The following is a 21,724-nucleotide window of genomic DNA, read 5'->3' on the forward strand; positions in this document are numbered from 1 at the left end:
CAAAACTTTGACTTTTTTCGTTACATAAGAGACTTCACAACACCGCTTCTGGCTGGGCTTGAACCACCAAACTTACGATTAACAGCCGAACGCGCTAACCATTGCACCACGGAAGCTTTGAAGAACAATAATCGTCACGTATTTTGGCAAAACTTTGACTTTTTACGTTACATCAGAGACTTCACAACACCGCTCCTGGCTGGGCTCGAACCACCAACCTTTCGGTTAAAACCCGAACGCGCTAACCATTGCGCCACGGAAGCTTTGAAGAACAATTTTCGTCACATACTTTGGCAAAACTTTGATTTTTTACGCTACATCAGCGACTTCACAACACCGCTTCTGGCTGGGCTCGAACCACCAACCTTTCGGTTAACAGCTGTACGCGCTAACCATTGCACCACGGAAGCTTTGAAGAACGATAATCGTCACGTATTTTGGCAAAACTTTGACTTTTTTCGTTACATAAGAGACTTCACAACACCGCTTCTGGCTGGGCTTGAACCACCAAACTTACGATTAACAGCCGAACGCGCTAACCTTTGCACCACGGAAGCTTTGAAGAACAATAATCGTCACGTATTTTGGCAAAACTTTGACTTTTTACGTTACATCAGAGACTTCACAACACCGCTCCTGGCTGGACTCGAACCACCAACCTTTCGGTTAACAGCTGTACCCGCTAACCATTGCGCCACGGAAGCTTTGAAATTAAATGATCTTCAGGTATTGTGGAAAAACTTTGAACTTTTACGTTATTTATAAGTCTTCACAACAACGCTCCCGGGTGGACTAAAACCAACAACCTTTCGGTTTACAGCCGAACGCGCTAACCATTGCACCACGGAAGCTTCGAAAAACAATTATCGTCGCGAATTTTGGCAAAACTTTGACTTTTTTCGTTACATAAGAGACTTCACAACACCGCTTCTGGCTGGGCTTGAACCACCAAACTTTCGATTAACAGCTGAACGCGCTAACCATTGCGCCACGGAAGCTTTGAAAAACAATTATCGTCACATATTTTGTCAAAACTTTGATTTTTTACGTTACATCAGAGACTTCACAACACCGCTTCTGGCTGGTCTCGAACCACCGACCTTTCGGTTAACAGCTGTACGCGCTAACCATTGCGCCACGGAAGCTTTGAAATTAAACGATCTTCAGGTATTGTGGAAAAAATTTGAATTTTTACGTTATTTATAAGACTTCACAACAACGCTCCCGGGTGGACTAAAACAAACAACCCTTCGGTTTACAGCCGAACACGCTAAACATTGCACCACGGAAGCTTTGAAAAACAATTATCGTCGCGAATTTTCGCAAAACTTTGACTTTTTTCGTTACATAAGAGACTTCACAACACCGCTTCTGGCTGGGCTTGAACCACCAAACTTTCAATTAACAGCCGAACGCGCTAACCATTGCACCACGGAAGCTTTGAAAAACAATAATCGTCACGTATTTTGGCAAAACTTTGACATTTTACGTCACATCAGAGACTTCACAACACCGCTCCTGGCTGGGCTCGAACCACCAACCTTTCGGTTAACAGCCGAACGCGCTAACCATTGCACCACGGAAACTTTGAAGAACAATAATCGTCACGTATTTTGGCAAAACTTTGACATTTTACGTCACATCAGAGACTTCACAACACCGCTCCTGGCTGGGCACGAACCACCAACCTTTCGGTTAACAGCCGAACGCGCTAACCATTGCACCACGGAAGCTTTGAAGAACGATAATCGTCACGTATTTTGGCAAACCTTTGACTTTTTTCGTTACATAAGAGACTTCACAACACCGCTTCTGGCTGGGCTTGAACCACCAAACTTTCGATTAACAGCCGAACGAGCTAACCATTGCACCACGGAAGCTATGAAGAACAATAATCGTCACGTATTTTGGCAAAACTTTGACTTTTTACGTTACATCAGAGACTTCACAACACCGCTCCTGGCTGGGCTCGAACCACTAACCTTTCGGTTAAAACCCGAACGCGCTAACCATTGCGCCACGGAAGCTTTGAAAAACAATTATCGTCACATACTTTGGCAAAACTTTGATGTTTTACGCTACATCAGAGACTTCACAACACCGCTTCTGTCTGGGCTCGAACCACCAACCTTTCGGTTAACAGCTGTACGCGCTAACCATTGCGCCACGGAAGCTTTGAAATTAAATGATCTTCAGGTATTGTGGAAAAACTTTGAATTTTTACGTTATTTATAAGTCTTCACAACAACGCTCCCGGGTGGACTAAAACCAACAACCTTTCGGTTTACAGCCGAACGCGCTAACCATTGCACCACGGAAGCTTCGAAAAACAATTATCGTCGCGAATTTTGGCAAAACTTTGACTTTTTTCGTTACATAAGAGACTTCACAACACCGCTTCTGGCTGGGCTTGAACCACCAAACTTTCGATTAACAGCTGAACGCGCTAACCATTGCGCCACGGAAGCTTTGAAAAACAATTATCGTCACATATTTTGTCAAAACTTTGATTTTTTACGTTACATCAGAGACTTCACAACACCGCTTCTGGCTGGTCTCGAACCACCGACCTTTCGGTTAACAGCTGTACGCGCTAACCATTGCGCCACGGAAGCTTTGAAATTAAACGATCTTCAGGTATTGTGGAAAAAATTTGAATTTTTACGTTATTTATAAGACTTCACAACAACGCTCCCGGGTGGACTAAAACAAACAACCCTTCGGTTTACAGCCGAACGCGCTAAACATTGCACCACGGAAGCTTTGAAAAACAATTATCGTCGCGAATTTTCGCAAAACTTTGACTTTTTTCGTTACATAAGAGACTTCACAACACCGCTTCTGGCTGGGCTTGAACCACCAAACTTTCAATTAACAGCCGAACGCGCTAACCATTGCACCACGGAAGCTTTGAAAAACAATAATCGTCACGTATTTTGGCAAAACTTTGACATTTTACGTCACATCAGAGACTTCACAACACCGCTCCTGGCTGGGCTCGAACCACCAACCTTTCGGTTAACAGCCGAACGCGCTAACCATTGCACCACGGAAACTTTGAAGAACAATAATCGTCACGTATTTTGGCAAAACTTTGACATTTTACGTCACATCAGAGACTTCACAACACCGCTCCTGGCTGGGCACGAACCACCAACCTTTCGGTTAACAGCCGAACGCGCTAACCATTGCACCACGGAAGCTTTGAAGAACGATAATCGTCACGTATTTTGGCAAAACTTTGACTTTTTTCGTTACATAAGAGACTTCACAACACCGCTTCTGGCTGGGCTTGAACCACCAAACTTTCGATTAACAGCCGAACGAGCTAACCATTGCACCACGGAAGCTATGAAGAACAACAATCGTCACGTATTTTGGCAAAACTTTGACTTTTTACGTTACATCAGAGACTTCACAACACCGCTCCTGGCTGGGCTCGAACCACTAACCTTTCGGTTAAAACCCGAACGCGCTAACCATTGCGCCACGGAAGCTTTGAAAAACAATTATCGTCACATACTTTGGCAAAACTTTGATGTTTTACGCTACATCAGAGACTTCACAACACCGCTTCTGTCTGGGCTCGAACCACCAACCTTTCGGTTAACAGCTGTACGCGCTAACCATTGCGCCACGGAAGCTTTGAAATTAAATGATCTTCAGGTATTGTGGAAAAACTTTGAATTTTTACGTTATTTATAAGACTTCACAACAACGCTCCCGGGTGGACTAAAACCAACAACCCTTCGGTTTACAGCCGAACGCGCTAACCATTGCACCACGGAAGCTTTGAAAAACAATTATCGTCGCGAATTTTGGCAAAACTTTGACTTTTTTCGTTACATAAGAGACTTCACAACACCGCTTCTGGCTGGGCTTGAACCACCAAACTTTCGATTAACAGCCGAACGCGCTAACCATTGCAGCACAAAAGCTTTGAAAACAATTATCGTCACGTATTTTGGCAAAACTTTGACTTTTTACGTCACATCAGAGACTACACAACACCGCTCCTGGCTGGGCTCGAACCTCCAACCTTTCGGTTAAAACCCGAACGCGCTAACCATTGCGCCACGGAAGCTTTGAAAAACAATTATCGTCACATATTTTGGCGAAACTTTGATTTTTTACGTTACATCAGAGACTTCACAACCCCGCTTCTGGCTGGGCTCGAACCACCAACCTTTCGGTTAACAGCTGTACGCGCTAACCATTGCACCACGGAAGCTTTGAAGAACGATAATCGTGACGTATTTTGGCAAAACTTTGACTTTTTTCGTTACATAAGAGACTTCACAACACCGCTTCTGGCTGGGCTTGAACCACCAAACTTTCGATTAACAGCCGAACGCGCTAACCATTGCACCACGGAGAGATCTTTTGGCTCCAGCGACGAAGGAGGTAGGCCTGAGCACCTTTTTGTTTATTTTAAAGAAAGTTTTGACTTGTAATATTTTTGAGAGATGACAGGGTGAGTCGATAATAAAATTTGATATGAAAAGTACGTGTATTTACTCTAGGTAAGCCTACCAGTTTTGTAGGGCTTACAAACTGGCGCCCAACGTGGGGCTTTGAAACCGTAGAGTGATACATGTACTTAAGTTAATTTTTATCTCGAAAATTTAAATCTAAAGAGTGAGGGCCACTAGTCGGGTAGTTGATTGAAAGTTAGTTTAGTTTAGAGTTTAGTGATTTTAGTATAGTGATACCACTATATTGAATTATGCCGGAAACTAGATCCGGGCTATCCGCTAATAATGGTGAAGGCGCTGAGTCCGGAGACCCGGCTCAGCAAATGAGCCAAATTATTAGTGATGCCTTGCGTCAAGCCTTTCAAGGCTTTGTCTCAGGTAGTGGGGTAGCTAGTGTTGGAAATCCAACGCAAACACCTCAGGTAAGGTTGCGAGTAGACGCTCCAACCTATTTAGGACCCGCAGATGAGAAATCTCTGATGTATTTCCTCGAGGCTCTTCTGCGGTATCAATCAGCGACCGGCTATAGTGATAAGGATATCCTTTTTCACGTGATCCCTTTGTCTTTACAAGGGCCGGCCGATCGCTGGTTTAAATTTGTGGGGGGTTCAGCCGCTTTCAAAAACCTTTCGGAATTCCGAGAGTGTTTTAGAAAAGAGTATCAGGCAACTGATTACTCTAGGCGCATTCAAATTGAGTTGGATAACCGAACTCAAGGAGAAAATGAACCGTTGACTCAGTACATCCATTGTTTATCGGAGTATTCTCACCGATTAGAAACACCGGAGTCTGAGTCGGTACAAATTCAGCGCGTCCTACGGCAGTGTCATCCGACATACCGTAGAATGCTAAGGGGGAAAGCTTTCGCTACCCTTGCTGAATTGGCTGAGGAGGCTAAGATTATTCAATCTGATCTCCTAGCCGAGGTAATGTACAGACCCCCACCGTCAATGGCGGAGTCTTTAGAGCCTGGTCTGGCATATGGGGCAGGTATTTCGATTGAGCAATCGCTTCAATCGGTTAATAAAGCCGTCAGTATGTCTGTTTCCGCGGATGCAAATGCATTTGCGGGAAATCAGGTGGGAGTAGGATTGGCAGCCTTGGATCCGTACTCTTATTTTAGAGTAGAGAGACAAGTGATGAGCGGAGTAAATACTCGCTCAGGTAATAATTCTGGTGCAACTTTTAATGCACATTCCAATGGCGGAAATCCAGTCCAAAGGAAAGATAATCGGGGTATTGGGCGCTGTTACAAGTGCAACCAACCCGGCCATTTCAAAAGGGATTGTACTAATCCGGGAAATGGGCAAACGAGGCAACCAAGATAATCGGAAATCCGAATTATTCTTGGGAGGGGCCTCGTGATAAAATTGAAACCAAAATAACGAGGGCCAAAAACCAGGCAAGAAATTCGAAAACTCGAATTTTCGCGCCATCGGTTAATCGCTGTTCTGATTTTGGCGGGAAAACTCCCCCATTATTGAGATTTCAAGCTATGGGGCAATCGTTCCTTGGCTTGTTAGACAGCGGATCGTCAGTTTCTTTGTTGGGCGATGAATTCATACCCATGTTTGAAGAACGCGAAATGGCGATAAAAGCTAACAGAACAATGGTTAGATTCGGTCGCGGCACATGCCGCGTAGCCGGAGATATCCGTCTCCAGGTATATTGGCCCGGAGGGAAAAGAAGACAGCGCTTTCTTATTGTGCGAGGTCTTACCCCCTCAGTTATTTTTGGGAGAGATTTTCTTCGCGGAACGGGTATAGACATTAGGCTGAGTGAAGGCGGGTGGTCAATGGGCCCCTTCCCTCAGAAAGTTATATCGTTCGATTGCGAAGATATGGAAAAGGGGGCGTCTAATTGCTTTGGCGAAATCGTCAAAAGTGAAAAAGACCCCTTAAATGTGTTAAAAGCTTTAGCGTCGAAATCGACCTGTAGCAAAGATGAAAGAGCTAGGTTGGTGGATATGCTCTTGGAATTCCAAAGTATATTCACAAAGAAACCTGGCGAAACCTCGCTAATTGAGCACTCTATAGAGACGGGCGACGCTAAGCCTATAGCGTGTCATCCCCGTCCGGTTAGCAATAAGAAGAGGGAAGAAATAGACAGGGCTTTTGATGAGTTGTTGGAACTGGGAGTTATACGACAATCGAATAGTCCCTGGGCGTCCCCGATAGTTCTCCAGGTTTGTATGAACCCTGCACCTATTATTTTATACACAGAAAAATATAAATTTTTTCCCCTTATATTCTTTGGTTTTAAAACTCAAATACTTCACATTCTCTCAACCAAAACACCAAGTCAAAATTATCTTTGCTTCAAATAGTTGCTCAAATTATTTCAAACTACGAAAAAAATGTCCTTTAAACGATAAAAAAAACTTAGGGCAACCACACCCAATGTAATCGTCGCTCAAAAAAATATAAAAACTTTGAAATTAAAGCGTTCAAAGATTCAATTCCACGTGATATGGAGCGATTCACCCTTAATATTCAATAGCTATAAAGCCCATCCCATTCTGACTTCAACTTATCTCTGCAAAGTCCAAGTCAAACAGATAAGGTACCTAAGACTACATAAAACAAGTCCGTTAAAGAAACAATAACAAAAGAAAAAAAACCGTCATCAAAGTGCCATTGAAAGAAAAAGTCACCTTTGAAAAATAAAAGAAATAAAATTGGACTCGAGAAAAAGGGAGATAGCCTAGCCTGATTCCTGATACGGTTCAAAGAGTGAAAACGTGGATGTTGCATTTACAGGGGATACACCTTAATTTAGTAGGGAGAGGTAAGGAATGGATCCTTAAAAATACCCTCAAAATGGCGGAGAATATTACACCACCGAGTGGCTATATGGGCCTGGGACCTTTAGAAAGCCCTTTATACCAACAAATTCTATAAATTTGAACACGAAATCATACGGCATACCCTCAAAATGGCGGAATTTAAATTAAAACAGGAAATCATACAGCATACCCTCAAAATGGCGGAATTTAAATTAAAACAGGAAATCATACAGCATACCCTCAAAATGGCGGAATTTAAATTAAAACAGGAAATCATACAGCATACCCTCAAAATGGCGGAATTTAAATTAAAACAGGAAATCATACAGCATACCCTCAAAATGACGGAATTTAAATTAAAACAGGAATGCATACAGCATACCCTTAAAATGGCGGAATTTAAATTAAAACAGGAATGCATACAGCCATAAGTTCATAAGATATGCTCCATAAGTTTATCACTGGCTACAAACTGGAGCTTGTCATGAAGTGACAACGTAGGTCGTAGATTCTCGAAAAGCGACGGCTGATAGTGCTGTCAAAGGCTTAGTAATGCAGACTAAATAGGAAGATGGAAGTCATGCAAAATTAACCGAGTGTAGCCATTCAATTCTCGCTTGCCGTTCCCGAACTATCTCGAGCTGTAAGTCTCTAGCATAAGCATTACGAAGTATGGGTAGTGCAGTGTTCAGTTTAAAATATATCAGTATCAATTAGTTTTTAATAAAATTTTCATTCGATAAACAATGTAAATACCTATAATTAAAAATTGCCTGCAATTATAATCGGTCTCGAACTTGAGGCGGCCATATTAACTAGAAGAATGTCGGAGTTCGCGCCGGCGGTTGGGTTTGGCTACGTACACAGGCACTGGTGGTAAATAAATTTCGCGTTTATGACGTCAGTCAATTCGAGTAAATGGCGAGAAATTACGGGAATTCGAAATTTAAAACACAGATAAGAATATTTAAAAGCACTAGGCCTATCTTAGCATTTGCAGTGACGAAATTAACTATGCGTTTTGTTTTTTAGGCTTGGGCACACCAAGTCCTTTATTATATAATTTATTCAATTGTTTTGTTAATCGAAAGATTGGTGGTTCGAGCCCACCCGGGAGAGGTGTTGTGTGGTCTAAGATGTAGCGCAAAAGTCAGAACTTTTCCACAATACGTGACAACCATTTAATTTCTGAGCTTCCGTGGCTCAATGGTTAGCGCGTTCGGCTGTTAACCAACAGGTTGGTGGTTCGAGCCCACCCAGGAGCGGTGTTGAGGAGTCTCAAATGTAACGTAGAAAGCCAAAGTTTTTCCACAATACCTGACAACCATTTAATTTCTGAGCTTCCGTGGCTCAATGGTTAGCGCGTTCGGCTGTTAACCAATAGGTTGGTGGTTCGAGCCCATCCGGGAGCGGTGTTGTGAGGTCTCAGATGTGACGTAGAAAGCAAAAGTTTTTCCACAATACCTGACAACCATTTAATTTCTGAGCTTCCGTGGCTCAATGGTTAGCGCGTTCGGCTGTTAACCAATAGGTTGGTGGTTCGAGCCCACCCAGGAGCGGTGTTGTGGAGTCTCAAATGTAACGTAGAAAGCCAAAGTTTTTCCATAATACCTGACAACCATTTAATTTCTGAGCTTCCGTGGCTCAATGGTTAGCGCGTTCGGCTGTTAACCAATAGGTTGGTGGTTCGAGCCCATCCGGGAGCGGTGTTGTGAGGTCTCAGATGTGACGTAAAAAGTCAAGGTTTTTACACAATACCTGACGAGCATTTAACTTTTGGGCTTCCGTGGCGCAATGGTTAGCGCGTTCGGCTGTTAACCAATAGGTTGGTGGTTCGAGCCCATCCGGGAGCAGTGTTGTGTGGTCTCAGAAGTGACGTAAAAAGTCAAGGTTTTTACACAATACCTGACGAGCATTTAACTTTTGGGCTTCCGTGGCGCAATGGTTAGCGCGTTCGGCTGTTAACCAATAGGTTGGTGGTTCGAGCCCATCCGGGAGCGGTGTTGTGAGGTCTCAGATGTGACGTAGAAAGCCAAAGTTTTTCCACAATACCTGACAACCATTTAATTTTTGGGCTTCCGTGGCGCAATGGTTAGCGCGTTCAGCTGTTAATCGAAAGATTGGTGGTTCGAGCCCACCCGGGAGAGGTGTTGTGTGGTCTAAGATGTAGCGCAAAAGTCAGAACTTTTCCACAATACGTGACAACCATTTAATTTCTGAGCTTCCGTGGCTCAATGGTTAGCGCGTTCGGCTGTTGACCAACAGGTTGGTGGTTCGAGCCCACCCAGGAGCGGTGTTGAGGAGTCTCAAATGTAACGTAGAAAGCCAAAGTTTTTCCACAATACCTGACAACCATTTAATTTCTGAGCTTCCGTGGCTCAATGGTTAGCGCGTTCGGCTGTTAACCAATAGGTTGGTGGTTCGAGCCCATCCGGGAGCGGTGTTGTGATGTCTCAGATTTGACGTAAAAAGTCAAGGTTTTTACACAATACCTGACGAGCATTTAACTTTTGGGCTTCCGTGGCGCAATGGTTTGCGCGTTCGGCTGTTTACCAATAGGTTGGTGGTTCGAGCCCATCCGGGAGCGGTGTTGTGAGGTCTCAGATGTGACTTAAAAAGTCAAGGTTTTTACACAATACCTGACGAGCATTTAACTTTTGGGCTTCCGTGGCGCAATGGTTAGCGCGTTCGGCTGTTAACCAATAGGTTGGTGGTTCGAGCCCATCCGGGAGCAGTGTTGTGTGGTCTCAGATGTGACGTAAAAAGTCAAGGTTTTTACACAATACCTGACGAGCATTTAACTTTAGGGCTTCCGTGGCGCTATGGTTAGCGCGTTCGGCTGTTAACCAATAGGTTGGTGGTTTGAGCCCATCCGGGAGCGGTGTTGTGAGGTCTCAGATGTGACGTAAAAAGTCAAGGTTTTTACACAATACCTGACGAGCATTTAATTTTTGGGCTTCCGTGGCGCAATGGTTAGCGCTTTTAGCTGTTAATCGAAAGATTGGTGGTTCGAGCCCACCCGGGAGAGGTGTTGTGTAACATTTTACGTTACATCTGAGACGTCACAACACCGCTCCCGGGAGGGCTCAAACCACCAGTCTTTTGAATACCATTTGCGCCACGGAAGCCCAAAAATTTAATGGTCGTCAGGTATTGTGGAAAAACCTTGACTTTTTACTTCACATCTGAGACGTCACAACACCGCTCCCGGATGGGATCGAACCACCAACCTATTTGTTAACAGCCGAACGCGCTAAACATTGAGCCACGGAAGCTCAGAAATTAAATGGTTGTCAGGTATAGTGAATAACAGCTGAACGCGCTAACCATTGCGCCACGGAAGCCTAAATATTAAAGGGTCGTCAGGTATTGTTGAAAAGCCTTGACTTCTTACGTCATATCTGAGAACTCACAACACCGCTCCCGGATAGGCTCGAACCAACAACCTTTCGGTTAACAGCAGAACGCGCTAACCATTGCGCAACGGACGCCAAAAAATTAAATGGTCGTCAGGTATTGTGGAAAAACTTTGGCTTTCTACGTTACATTTGAGATCCCAAAACACCGCTCCCGGGTGGGCTCGAACCACCAACCTATTGATTAACAGCCGAACGCGCTAACCATTGAGCCACAGAAGCTCAGAAAATAAATGATCGTCAGGTATTGTGGAAAAACTTTGGCTTTCTACGTTACATTTGAGATCCCAAAACACCGCTCCCGGGTGGGCTCGAACCACCAACCTATTGATTAACAGCCGAACGCGCTAAGCATTGAGCTACGGAAGCTCAGAAAATAAATGGTTATCAAGAATTATGGAAAAGGTTTGACTTTTCACGCTACATCTGAGACCTCACAACACCGCTCCCGGATGGGCTCGAACCACCAACCTTTCGGATGACAGCCGAACGCGCTAACCATTGCGCCACGGAAGCCCAAAAATTAAATGTTCGTCAGGTATTGTGTAAAAACCTTGACTTTTTACGTTACATCTGAGACTTCACAACACCGCTCCCGGGAGGGCTAAAACCACCCGTCCTTTGAATAGCAGCTGAACGAGCTAACCATTGCGCCACGGAAGCCCAAAAATGAAATGGTCGTCAGGTATGGTGGAAAAAACCTTGACTTTTTACGTCACATCTGAGACGTCACAACACCGCTCCCGGATGGGCTCGAACCACCAACCTATTGGTTAACAGCCGAACACGCTAACCATTGAGCCACGGAAGCTCAGAAATTAAATGGATGTCAGGTATTGTGGAAAAGTTATGACTTTTTACGTTACATCTGAGACCCTACAACACCTCTCCCGGGTGGGCTCGAACCACCAACCTTTCGGTTAACAGCCGAACGCGCTAACCATTGCGCCACGGAAGCCCAAAAAGCTAATGGTCGTCAGGTATTGTGGAAAAACTTTGGCTTTCTACGTTACATTTGAGATCCCACAACACCACTCCCGGGTGGGCTCGACCCACCAACCGATTGGTTAACAGCCGAACGCGCTAACCATTGAGCCACGGAAGCTCAGAAATTAAATGGTTGTCACGTATTGTGGAAAAGTTTTGACTTTTCACGCTACATCTGAGACCCCACAGCACCTCTCCGGGGTGGTCTCGAACCACCAACCTTTCGGTTAACAGCCGAACGCGCTAACCATTGAGCCACGGAAGCTCAGAAAATAAGTGATCGTCAGGTATTGTGGAAAAACTTTGGCTATCTACGTTACATTTGAGATCCCAAAACACCGCTCCCGGGTGGGCTCGAACCACCAACCTATTGGTTAACAGCCGAACGCGCTAACCATTGAGCTACGGAAGCTCAGAAAATAAATGGTTATCAAGAATTATGGAAAAGGTTTGACTTTTCACGCTACATCTGAGACCTCACAACACCGCTCCCGGATGGGCTCGAACCACCAACCTTTCGGATGACAGCCGAACGCGCTAACCATTGCGCCACGGAAGCCCAAAAATTAAATGTTCGTCAGGTATTGTGTAAAAACCTTGACTTTTTACGTTACATCTGAGACTTCACAACACCGCTCCCGGGAGGGCTAAAACCACCCGTCCTTTGAATAGCAGCTGAACGAGCTAACCATTGCGCCACGGAAGCCCAAAAATGAAATGGTCGTCAGGTATGGTGGAAAAAACCTTGACTTTTTACGTCACATCTGAGACGTCACAACACCGCTCCCGGATGGGGTCGAACCACCAACCTATTGGTTAACAGCCGAACACGCTAACCATTGAGCCACGGAAGCTCAGAATTAAATGGATGTCAGGTATTGTGGAAAAGTTATGACTTTTTACGTTACATCTGAGACCCTACAACACCTCTCCCGGGTGGGCTCGAACCACCAACCTTTCGGTTAACAGCCGAACGCGCTAACCATTGCGCCACGGAAGCCCAAAAAGCTAATGGTCGTCAGGTATTGTGGAAAAACTTTGGCTTTCTACGTTACATTTGAGATCCCACAACACCACTCCCGGATGGGCTCGAACCACCAACCTATTGGTTAACAGCCGAACACGCTAACCATTGAGCCACGGAAGCTCAGAAATTAAATGGATGTCAGGTATTGTGGAAAAGTTATGACTTTTTACGTTACATCTGAGACCCTACAACACCTCTCCTGGGTGGGCTCGAACCACCAACCTTTCGGTTAACAGCCGAACGCGCTAACCATTGCGCCACGGAAGCCCAAAAAGCTAATGGTCGTCAGGTATTGTGGAAAAACTTTGGCTTTCTACGTTACATTTGAGATCCCACAACACCACTCCCGGGTGGGCTCGACCCACCAACCGATTGGTTAACAGCCGAACGCGCTAACCATTGAGCCACGGAAGCTCAGAAATTAAATGGTTGTCACGTATTGTGGAAAAGTTTTGACTTTTCACGCTACATCTGAGACCCCACAGCACCTCTCCGGGGTGGTCTCGAACCACCAACCTTTCGGTTAACAGCCGAACGCGCTAACCATTGAGCCACGGAAGCCCAAAAATTAAATGGTCGTCAGGTATTGTGGAAAAACATTTGCTACTTACGTTACATCTGAGACCCCACAACACCTCTCCCGGGTGGGCTCGAACCACTAATTTTTCGTTTAACAGCCGAACGCGCTAACCATAGCGCCACGGACGCCAAAAAATTAAATGGTCGTCAGGTATTGTGGAAAAACTTTGGCTTTCCACGTTACATTTGAGATCCCAAAACACCGCTCCCGGGTGGGCTCGAACCACCAACCTATTGGTTAACAGCCGAACGCGCTAACCATTGAGCCACGGAAGCTCAGAAAATAAATGATCGTCAGGTATTGTGGAAAAACTTTGGCTTTCTACGTTACATTTGAGATCCCAAAACACCGCTCCCGGGTGGGCTCGAACCACCAACCTATTGGTTAACAGCCGATCGCGCTAACCATTGAGCCACGGAAGCTCAGAAAATAAATGGTTATCACGAATTATGGAAAAGGTTTGACTTTTCACGTTACATCTGAGACCTCACAACACCTCTCCCGGGTGGGCTCGAACCACCAACCTTTCGGTTAACAGCCGAACGCGCTAACCATTGCGCCACGGAAGCCCAAAAAGCTATTGGTCGTCAGGTATTGTGGAAAAACTTTGGCTTTCTACGTTACATTTGAGATCCCACAACACCACTCCCGGCTGGGCTCGACCCACCAACCGATTGGTTAACAGCCGAACGCGCTAACCATTGAGCCACGGAAGCTCAGAAATTAAATGGTTGTCACGTATTGTGGAAAAGTTTTGACTTTTTACGCTACATCTGAGACCCCACAACACCTCTCCCGGGTGGGCTCGAACCACCAACCTTTCGATTAACAGCTGAACGCGCTAACCATTGAACCACGGAAGATCAGAAATTAAATGGTTGTCAGGTATTGTGCAAAAGTTATCACTTTTCACGCTACATCTGAGACCCCACAGCACCTCTCCCGGGTGGTCTCGAACCACCAACCTTTCGGTTAACAGCCGAACGCGCTAACCATTGAGCCACGGAAGCCCAAAAATTAAATGGTCGTCAGGTATTGTGGAAAAACATTTGCTACTTACGTTACATCTGAGACCCCACAACACCTCTCCCGGGTGGGCTCGAACCACTAATTTTTCGTTTAACAGCCGAACGCGCTAACCATTGCGCCACGGACGCCAAAAAATTAAATGGTCGTCAGGTATTGTGGAAAAACTTTGGCTTTCCACGTTACATTTGAGATCCCAAAACACCGCTCCCGGGTGGACTCGAACCACCAACCTATTGGTTAACAGCCGAACGCGCTAACCATTGAGCCACGGAAGCTCAGAAAATAAATGATCGTCAGGTATTGTGGAAAAACTTTGGCTATCTACGTTACATTTGAGATCCCAAAACACCGCTCCCGGGTGGGCTCGAACCACCAACCTATTGGTTAACAGCCGAACGCGCTAACCATTGAGCCACGGAAGCTCAGAAAATAAATGGTTATCACGAATTATGGAAAAGGTTTGACTTTTCACGTTACATCTGAGACCTCACAACACCGCTCCCGGATGGCCTCGAACCACCAACCTTTCGGTTAACAGCCCAACGCGCTAACCATTGCGCCACGGAAGCCCAAAATTTAAATGGTCGTCAGGTATTATGGAAAAACATTTGCTATTAACGTTACATCTTAGACCCCACAACACCTCTCCCGGGTGGGCTCGAACCACTAAACTTTCGGTTAACAGCCGAACGCAATAACCATGGCGCCACGGACGCCCAAAATTTAAATGGTCGCCAGGTATTGTGGAAAAACTTTGGCTTTCTACGTTACATTTGAGATTCCAAAACACCGTTCCCGGGTGGGCTCGAACCACCAACCTATTGGTTAACAGCCGAACGCGCTAACCATTGAGCCACGGAAGCTCAGAAAATAAATGGTCGTCAGGTATTGTGGAAAAACGTTGGCTTTCTACGTTACATTTGAGATCCCAAAACACCGCTCCCGGGTGGGCTCGAACCACCAACCTATTAGTTAACAGCCGAACGCGCTAACCATCGAGCCACGGAAGTTCAGAAAATAAATGGTGGTCAGGTATTTTGGAAAAACTTTGGCTTTCTACGTTACATTTGAGATTCCAAAACACCGTTCCCGGGTGGGCTTGAACCACCAACCTATTGGTTAACAGCCGAACGCGCTAACCATTGAGCCACGTAAGCTCAGAAAAAAAATGATCGTCAGGTATTGTGGAAAAACTTTGGCTTTCTACGTTACATTTGAGATCCCAAAACACCGCTCCCGGGTGGGCTCGAACCAACAACCTATTGGTTAACAGCCGAACGCGCTAACCATTGTGCCACAGAAGCTCAGAAAACAAATGGTTATTACGTATTGTGGAAAAGTTTTGAATTTTTACGCTAAATCTGGGACCCCACAGCAACTCTTCTGGGTGGGCTCGAACCACCAACCTTTCGGTTGACAGCTGAACGCGCTAACCATTGAACCACGGAAGATCAGAAATTAAATGGTTGTCAGGTATTGTGGAAAAGTTATGACTTTTTACGCTACATCTGAGACCCCACAACACCTCTTCCGGGTGGGCTCGAACGACCAACCTTTCGGTTAACAGCCGAACGCGCTAACCATTGCGCCACGGAAGCCAAAAATTAAATGGTCGTCATTTATTGTGGAAACACATTGACTTTTTACGTCACATCTGAGACCTCACAACACAGTTCCCGGGTGGGCTCGAACCACCAACCTATTGGTTAACAGCCGAACGCGCTAACCATTGAGCCACGGAAGCTCAGAAAATAAATGGTCGTCAGGTATTGTGGAAAAACTTTGGCTTTCTACGTTACATTTGAGATCCCAAAACACCGCTCCCGAGTGGGCTCGAATCACCAACCTGTTGGTTAACAGCCGAACGCGCAAACCATTGAGCCCCTGAAGCTCAGAAAATAAATGGTTGTCAGGTATTGTTGAAAAGTTACGACTTTTCACGCTTCATCTGAGACCCCACAAAACCTCTTCCGGGTCGGCTCGAACCACCAACCTTTCGATTAACAGCTGAACGCGCTAACCATTGCGCCACGGAAGCCCAAAAATTAAATGTTCGTCAGGTATTGTGGAAAAACTCTGACATTTTACGTTACATCTGAGACCTCACAACACCGCTCCCGGATGGGCTAGAACCACCAACCTATTGGTTAACAGACGAACGCGCTAACCATTGAGCCACGGAAGCTCAGAAATTAAATGTTTGTCAGGTATTGTAGAAAAGTTTCGACTTTTCACGCTACATCTGAGACCCCACAAAACCTCTCTCGATTGGGCTCGAACCACCAACCTTTCAATTAACAGCTGAACGCACTGACCATTGCGCCAATGAAGCCCAAAAATTAAATTTTCGTCAGGTATTGAGGTAAAACTTTAACTTTCTACTTCACATCTGAGACCTCACAACACCGCTCCCGGATGGGCTCGAACCACCAAGCTTTCGGTTAACAGCCGAACGCGCTAACCATTGAACCACGGAAGATCAGAAATTAAATGGTTGTCAGGTATTGTGGAAAAGTTATGACTTTTCACGCTACATCTGAGACCCCACAACACCTCTTCCGGGTGGGCTCGAACGACCAACCTTTCGGTTAACAGCCGAACGCGCTAACCATTGCGCCACGGAAGCCAAAAATTAAATGGTCGTCATTTATTGTGGAAACACATTGACTTTTTACGTCACATCTGGGACCTCACAACACCGTTCCCGGGTGGGCTCGAACCACCAACCTATTGGTTAACAGCCGAACGCGCTAACCATTGCGCCACGGAAGCCAAAAATTAAATGGTCGTCACTTATTGTGGAAACACATTGACTTTTTACGTCACATCTGGGACCTCACAACACCGTTCCCGGGTGGGCTCGAACCACCAACCTATTGGTTAAAAACCGAACGCGCTAACCATTGAGCCCCGGAAGCTCAGAAAATAAATGGTTGTCAGGTATTGTTGAAAAGTTACGACTTTTCACGCTACATCTGAGACCCCACAAAACCTCTTCCGGGTCGGCTCGAACCACCAACCTTTGGATTAACAGCTGAACGCGCTAACCATTGCGCCACGGAAGCCCAAAAATTAAATGTTCGTCAGGTATTGTGGAAAAACTTTAACTTTTTACTTAACATCTGAGACCTCACAACACCGCTCCCGGATGGGCTCGAACCACCAAGCTTTCGGTTAACAGCCGAACGCGCTAACCATTCGCCACGGACGCCCAAAAATTAAATTGTCGTCAGGTATTGTGGAAAAACTTTGGCTATTTACGTTACATTTGAGATCCAACAAGTTGGGAAAACCAAAATATTACCTCTCCGAGTCAAGAGGTCTACTACTACAAACTTATTTACCTAGATATGGAATTATTTCACTTTTTTGAAGTAAAAGTTTACGAAATATTGAAGCAGTATTCCAAACATAGTGAATGTACAGTAAAGCAGACGACATTTTACATCCAAATCTTGGACACATGGAAATCAGTCAATGGGGAAAAGAACAGGAAATGAAGTCTACGCTTCAGCTGTTTACCGTATATTCTGATAGCTACATTCACAACTGGTTTGCAGTGTAAACACTATTGTCTCGTCTCACCTCAACAATATTCTTAATTTGCCAACATGAATGTTAACGTTAAATAACACCAAAGCTGAATTGTAGCTAGACGCTCTAATAGTCAATACGCACCATAAAGGGAATAATAAGTCTGTACCTACTACCCGTTTACCACAAGCCCTTTTACTAATCTAATTGCCACCATCTTTTCTTCTATTTTAAAATCTTAACCTGATTATTTAAGAGTGTATTTAACTTTCGGCTCACTCTGAACCGTTAATGTCTCTTCATTTCAGAGACGAAAATCAAAGCCAAAAGTTTACTTCACCTCAGGCCTCAATTAATTACTCTTTGTTTCACTAAGCCTATTGCGGATAATGCGCGCTTGTTATACCCGCCGGAGTCTAGGTCTTAGTTTTCTTCATGAAATCACTAAACCAAGGATTATTCTATATACAGTTGTAGTATAGCTTAAGTAATATATAAACAACCATTTCAAATAACAATATTAAAAAAAATCTTTGGAATATCAAAATGAAACAGAGCTTTAAAGCTACAAAAGTACTAAATGCATCATAATTACGAAAAATACTTCCACATATTCACTTTATATTATGGAAAAAGGGAATATTAAGGTTCTGTATGATTTCTTAACACATCAACACAAGGCTAACTGCTAACGCGACGCACTAGTGTAACAATGGACGGACACACACACAGACAAAAACATAGACTGCTTTTTAACTCTTTCCGTATTAATTTTGAGTTGAGAAAAGAGATTATCTTAAATATTAAAATAAATATAATTAATATTAAATATTTTCTTCGTCAGTTGTTTGCCTTATTGAGCGTTACATCGTTTTGATAAAGAACAATTAAACATTCTTGAGAGACCTGACAAATATTGGCGTTTGAAATGAAGCATACGCCCGTTGCGTCGCCTTACTCAAATAGGTAGTATATAAGGGTGTCGAACTACAATTCAAAGCAAGAACAACCGCAATTGCGAAAACCTTTGGTGGACAACCCACCTTAGGGAGGCTAGACGTTTCTCGTAACCCTAGCTGATCGCCGCGAATGTCTTAATTCAAACGATGACGATGGAGTAGAAGCCAGGTGTGCAGACTGGTGTCCATGTGGGATGGACAAAAACAAAGACTAGCAGATGGTGGTGTAGAAGCCAGGTGTACAGACTGGTATCCATGTGAGATGGACAAAAACAAAGACCAGAAGATGGTGGTGTTAGAAGCCAGTGTGTACAGACTGGTGTCCATGTGGGATGGACAATGACCAGAAGATGGTGGTGTTAGAAGCCAGTAAGTACAGACTGGTGTCCATGTGGGATGGACAAAAACAAAGACCAGAAGATGGTGGTGTTAGAAGCCAGTGTGTTCAGACTGGTGTCCATGTGGGGTGGACAATGACCAGAAGATGGTGGTGTTAGAAGCCAGTAAGTACAGACTGGTGTCCGTGTGGGATGGACAAAGACCAGAAGATGGTGGTGTGGGAACTCAAGTAGAGTAGCCATTTCCGTGACTGTGAAAGCAGTTCGGAAATGGCGAACACGTTTGCTCCGATTTGGAAACTGCGAACGCGGTCACGTGGGTGTAACAACAGACACACACACAGACACACAGACAGACAGACAGACACACACGATCGTTACAGAACCTCTCCGTGACATACGTCACTCGGAGAGGTAAAAACACCGCTCCCGGGTGGGCTCGACCCACCAACCTATTGGTTAACAGACGAACGCGCTAACCATTGAGCCACGAAAGGTCAGAAAATAAATGGTTATCACGTATTATGGAAAAAGTTTGACTTTTCACTCTACATCTGGGACCTCACAACACCGCTCCCGGATGGGCTCGAACCACCAACCTTTCGATTAACAGCCGAACGCGCTAACCATTGAGCCACGGAAGCTCAGAAATTAAATGGTTGTCACGTATTGTGGAAAAGTTTTGACTTTTTACGCTACATCTGAGACCCCACAACACCTCTCCCGGGTGGGCTCGAACCACCAACCATTCGATTAACAGCTGAACGCGCTAACCATTGAGCCACGGAAGCCCAAAAATTAAATGCTCGTCAGATATTGTAAAAAAACTCTGACATTTTACGTTACATCTGAGACGTCACAACACCGCTCCCGGGAGGGCTCGAACCACCAACCTATTGGTTAACAGCCGAACGCGCTAACCATTGAGCCACGGAAGCCCAAAAATTAAATGGTTGACGGGTATTGTGGAAAAGTTTTGACTTTTTACACTACATCTGAGACTCCACAACACTTCTCCCGGGTGGGCTCGAACCACCAACCTTTCGATTAACAGCTGAACGCGTTAACCATTTCGCCACGGAAGCCCGAAAATTAAATGCTTGTCAGGTATTGTGTAAAAACCTTGACTTTTTACGTCACATCTGAGACCTCACAACACCGCTCCCGGATGGGCTAGAACCACCAACCTTTCGATTAACAGCCGAACGCGCTAACCATTAAGCCACGGAAGCTCAGAAATTAAATGGTTGTAAGGTATTGTGGATAAGTTATGACTTTTCACGTTACATCTCAGACCCTACAACACCTCTCCCGGGTAGGCTCGAACCACCAACCATTCGATTAACAGCTGAACGCGCTAACCATTGCGGCACGGAAGCTCAAAAATTAAATGCTCGTCAGGTATTGTGGAAAAACTCTGACATTTTACGTTACATCTGAGACGTCAAAACACCGCTCCCGAATGGGCTCGAACCACCAACCTATTGGTTAACAGCCGAACGCGCTAACCATTGAGCCACGGAAGCTCAGAAATTTAATGGTTGTCGGGTATTGTGGAAAAGTTTTGACTTTTTACACTACATCTGAGACCCCACAACACTTCTCCCGGGTGGGCTCGAACCACCAACCTTTCGATTAACAGCTGAACGCGTTAACCATTGCGCCACGGAAGCCCAAAAATTAAATGTTCGTCAGGTATTGTGTAAAAACCTTGACTTTTTACGTCACATCTGAGACCTCACAACACCGCTCCCGGATGGGCTCGAACCACCAACCTATTGGTTAGCAGCCGAACGCGCTAACCATTGCGCCACGGAAGCCCAAAAATTAGATGGTCGTCAGGTATTGTGGAAAAACTTTGGCTTTCTACGTTACAATTGAGATCCCACAACACCGCTCCCGGGTGGGCTCGAACCACCAACCTATTGGTTAACAGCCGAACGCGCTAACCATTGAGCCACTGAAGCTCAGAAATTAAATGGTTGACACGTATTGTGGAAAAGTTTTGACTTTTTACGCTACATCTGAGACCCCACAACACCTCTCCCGGGTGGGCTCGAACCACCAACCTTTCGATTAACAGCTGAACGCGATAACCATTGCGCCACGGAAGCCCAAAAATTAAATGCTCGTCAGGAATTGTGGAAAAACTCTGACATTTTACGTTACATCTGAGACGTCACAACACCGCTCCCGGGAGGGCTCGAACCACCAACCTATTGGCTAACAGCCGAACGCACTAACCATTGAGCCAAGGAAGCCCAAAAATTAAATGTTCGTCAGTGATTGTGGAAAAACTCTGACATTTTACGTTACATCTGAGACGTCACAACACCGCTCCCGAATGGGCTCGAACCACCAACCTATTGGTCAACAGCCGAACGCGCTAACCATTGAGCCACGCAAGCTCAGAAATTAAATGGTTGTCAGTTAATGTTGAAAAGTTACGACTTTTCACGCTACATATCAGACCCCACATAACCTCTCTCGTTTGGGCTCGAACCACCAATCTTTCGGTTAACATCTGAACGCGCTGACCATGGCGCTACTGAAGCCCAAAAATTAAATTTTCGTCAGGTATTGAGGAAGACTTT

The 21,724-nt window shown here is 45.1% G+C and overlaps 6 non-coding genes across 6 annotated transcripts; all 6 read right to left on the reverse strand.

Moving 5' to 3' along the window:
- Positions 1-778: 778 nt before the first annotated feature.
- Positions 779-851, reverse strand: TRNAY-GUA (transfer RNA tyrosine (anticodon GUA)). The gene has a single exon. It is a non-coding gene; the product is annotated as a tRNA-Tyr (tRNA).
- A 1,397-nt stretch (positions 852-2,248) lies between these two features.
- TRNAY-GUA (transfer RNA tyrosine (anticodon GUA)) lies at positions 2,249-2,321 on the reverse strand. Its single transcript has one exon. It is a non-coding gene; the product is annotated as a tRNA-Tyr (tRNA).
- A 1,397-nt stretch (positions 2,322-3,718) lies between these two features.
- On the reverse strand, positions 3,719-3,791 carry TRNAY-GUA (transfer RNA tyrosine (anticodon GUA)). The gene has a single exon. It is a non-coding gene; the product is annotated as a tRNA-Tyr (tRNA).
- Positions 3,792-11,119: 7,328 nt separating this feature from the next.
- On the reverse strand, positions 11,120-11,192 carry TRNAD-GUC (transfer RNA aspartic acid (anticodon GUC)). Its single transcript has one exon. It is a non-coding gene; the product is annotated as a tRNA-Asp (tRNA).
- Positions 11,193-12,149: 957 nt separating this feature from the next.
- Positions 12,150-12,222, reverse strand: TRNAD-GUC (transfer RNA aspartic acid (anticodon GUC)). Its single transcript has one exon. It is a non-coding gene; the product is annotated as a tRNA-Asp (tRNA).
- An 8,655-nt stretch (positions 12,223-20,877) lies between these two features.
- On the reverse strand, positions 20,878-20,950 carry TRNAS-GCU (transfer RNA serine (anticodon GCU)). The gene has a single exon. It is a non-coding gene; the product is annotated as a tRNA-Ser (tRNA).
- Positions 20,951-21,724: the final 774 nt, after the last annotated feature.

Source organism: Phalangium opilio, unplaced genomic scaffold, assembly GCF_054372755.1.
Source record: "Phalangium opilio isolate 3A_F unplaced genomic scaffold, DU_Popi_V2 ptg000021l_1, whole genome shotgun sequence".
NCBI lineage: Eukaryota > Metazoa > Arthropoda > Arachnida > Opiliones > Phalangiidae > Phalangium > Phalangium opilio.